The sequence below is a fragment of the Embiotoca jacksoni genome, unplaced genomic scaffold, assembly GCF_022577435.1.
Source record: "Embiotoca jacksoni isolate LCO1_2020_lvr unplaced genomic scaffold, fEmbJac1.0.p SCAF_5, whole genome shotgun sequence".
Lineage (NCBI taxonomy): Eukaryota > Metazoa > Chordata > Actinopteri > Embiotocidae > Embiotoca > Embiotoca jacksoni.
The window spans coordinates 11,042,390-11,045,667 of NW_027185403.1; the positions used below are offsets into that span (position 1 = coordinate 11,042,390).

The window sequence follows — 3,278 nt, forward strand, 5'->3', positions numbered from 1 at the left end:
AATGTTACATCAACAGGCTGTTTATTGGTAGTAGGGGTGCTAACGTTAACTTGCTGCTCCCAGCCTGCATTTACTGGTTGGAGAAGCTCTGTGATTATCTGACTCTGTTTGTGCTTCTTTGAGCTCTTTTGAAGTCAGGCCAGCATTATCGTAAGGCTAATGTGACGTTAATACAATAAAATGAATATGAACATTGTAAAAGTAATTGAACTATAACTGTGTGTCCATCAGACTAAATTTGTACGCAGTGAAAAGGGGCAGAAGATAACTGATAGTGTAATAGAATAAGAGAGGATCTTTGTGGGAAAAGCTGCATATATGGTTTGTATGTTGACAGCTTTTGTTGCGTGTTGTTTCACTTCCTTCATAGCTGATATTGGTGGGTAATACAAGGATGTCTGCCTCCACCTGCAAGTTCATCTTTCCTGGAAGCAAGAACCTCCAAAGCAGCGCTGCATCGCTATTTAAATGTCCTACTGATGCTTTGAGATTTCTATTCGGTCTTACCAGTGCTTCAACAGGGCCGGTGTTAACCACTACACAGTACTGACACTTCTACATTTAATCTTTAGTTTGCTGTGAATTTGTACTGCATACTGCCACTTCTCTCAAGCTGCCTTCATGCAGGGTGAATATGTTTTTTCTTAATGCTGAGTTTTAAGACATGACTTCTTCATTCAAACCTCAAACTGAATTCTCAGATGTTAATGCTTGTTGTGTTCTTTGAAACATTGCAAAGGAAGCATGAATTCCTCTTATTGGGAACAGCATGACTAGAAATTCCCCGACTCATATTGTGCCTCAAGATATAACTAGTGCATTTATGCTGAGCAGTTTTTAAAAGTTACTTTTCAGTTTCATTAAACAGACAGTGTGTGGACTAAAAGCGTCTCAGAAATAAAAAAAAATAAAAAAAGGTGCTGGAGACAAGAATCTTTGCAGAAGTTTTGAAATCATTTCTGAAGTTCTGTTTTTTCAGATTACATGTTAAGTTTAACCAAACAAGGAAAGCTTGTCGTTGCGCTCAGCTATGAAGGAAGTGAAACAATACGCAACAAAAGCTGTCAACATACAAACCATATATGCAGCTTTTCCAACAAAGATCCTCTCTTATTCTATTACACTATCAGTTATCTTCTGCCCCTTTTCACTACGTACAAATTTAGTTTGATGGACACACAGTTATAGTTCAATTACTTTTACAATGTTCATGTTCATTTTATTGTTACATTTGTTTTATTTAAAGTAATATTCGGAGGAAATGAGACAAATACATTATTATAAATATCATAAAAAGAAAAACAAGAGCTTTGAGATTTCAATTCAGTAATAAGTACTATTAGTACCCCATACCTATTTTATTGATACTTTATTCATGCAACAGTCACACTGTAAATTGCAGGCTGTAATATAACATGCTGCCGCAGATTTTTACACCAAAAGCTAACAGCATTATGTACACTTACACTGAAATGTGTCTTTGTTTGGACTTTAGTTTAGTCCGGCAGTGACGGTGGTGCAGTGGTTAGCATTGTCGCCTCATAGCAAAAAGGTTCCGGGTTCGAATCCGGTCCTGGGCCTTTCTGTGCGGAGTTTGCATGTTCTCCCTGTGCTTGCGTGGGTTCTCTCCGTGTTCTCTGGCTTCCTCCCATCATCCAAAAACATGCACCTCAGGTCAGGTTACCTGGCGCCGCGCTAGTGGCAGCCTGTTGCAGCAACTCCGCCCTGAGAGCCCCCCTGCTGTAGCGAAGAAATTTCCCCTCGGGGATTAATAAAGTAAAAAAATAAACAAAAAACGTTTTCTACAACATAACATATTTACAAGTGTGTTTTCTGTTCTGTGATCACAGGTGGAGCTGTAGGCATCTGGATGTTTCATCACTGTCCAAAGGTTGTCGTGCACTGAACATTTTAGAAGAAGTCGTTTCTTCTACTCGAATTATTTCTTTGCAAAAGAAAATCTGATCCCAATTTCACCAAATCTACAACCAGTCTAGCGACAAATGAAAAGAGACAGACTGGTTTACTTGTGATCACTGTCGGGTCACAATAAGCTTCCTTTAGGGTTTCTACAGTGATATTAAAACAGAAAGCTCTCAGAGCGTTATATTTGAAATCATGGAGAGCTGCGAAGATGGAAACAGAATTTGTGAAGATTAAAACCAGGAGAGAAATTTCACTCTAAACTTAATTTTCCAACCACAAACAGACACAATGCAAATAACAGCAGGTGAAGAGCGACACTATCAGTGTAGGTTTAAGATGCAGGACTTCTCATTTCAACCATCAAAACCGAGTTGTCTGGCTGGTCTGTCGTTTGTGGGATAGCAGAGCCTTTAGCTTTTATTTTCTTACAAGCAAAAAATATATGAATCCCAATTAACAAGAGAAAAAAGACGGCCGCTCGCAAACCAAGCAAGTAGTGATCTGTTGAGAGACACAAAAATCACAAGTCAAGTTAGAACTGGATTTGATTAATGGAAAGTAAAAATAAAACAAGGTTAATGACACAACATTGAAGTCAGCGAACTCTACGTGTGTTATTAAGAAGACAGATGAGCAAAGGAGAAAATGACATCAATGAATTCACTGCAGCAGAGTAAGTTTTCACTTACAAAGGTACCATGGACCATCACTGCCAGGAGTCACAGTTTCATTGAAGGATGTGATATTAATGGAGGGTGTAAGTGAAACTATGTCAGTCTCCTTACCTGAAGTGACTGTTGTTGATTGAATACACAGGGTGTTATTGGCTGGAAACACCCACTGTGAGATGTTTGTCCCATCCGAGATGCAATTAATGTAAATGAATCCTATGAACAAACACAATATACAACAGATGAACAGAGTAATTATAATCATCAGTGTCATAATGATCACATTATTTCTCACTCACCACAGTTCATTATATCCTCTTCTTTGGAGACACTACTGACGTGATTCCAGACTTTACAAGCAACACGTCCTGAGACATGTTGTTTCAGAGTGATACTGTTTTCCTCTTTATTTTCAGAGTAGAGCTCAGTGTCTGTCAGTGCATGTCCACCCAGAGTCCAGCTGTATTGAGGACTGTCCCCTCCCTCAGAGGAGCAGGAAACCTTCATCTCTCCCTGGGACAGACACTCAGAGTCCATCAGGACAGAGGACAAAGGAGCTGAAAGACATACAAAGGACTTTTGATATTGCAGCAGTATCTTGATCCTTTTTTACAGTTTCTAAAGGCTCAAAATACAGATACATGTAGAGTATGTGATACATAATGTAGATTATCAATACAA

General features: G+C 38.9%; 1 long non-coding RNA gene across 1 annotated transcript; it reads right to left on the bottom strand.

Moving 5' to 3' along the window:
* Positions 1 to 1,352: 1,352 nt before the first annotated feature.
* On the bottom strand, positions 1,353 to 3,019 carry LOC138211290 (uncharacterized). Its single transcript, XR_011179326.1, has 3 exons — positions 2,897 to 3,019; positions 2,712 to 2,813; positions 1,353 to 2,427 (listed from the first exon to the last, which is right to left on the bottom strand). It is a non-coding gene; the product is annotated as an uncharacterized lncRNA (long non-coding RNA).
* Between the last annotated feature and the right edge of the window lie 259 nt (positions 3,020 to 3,278).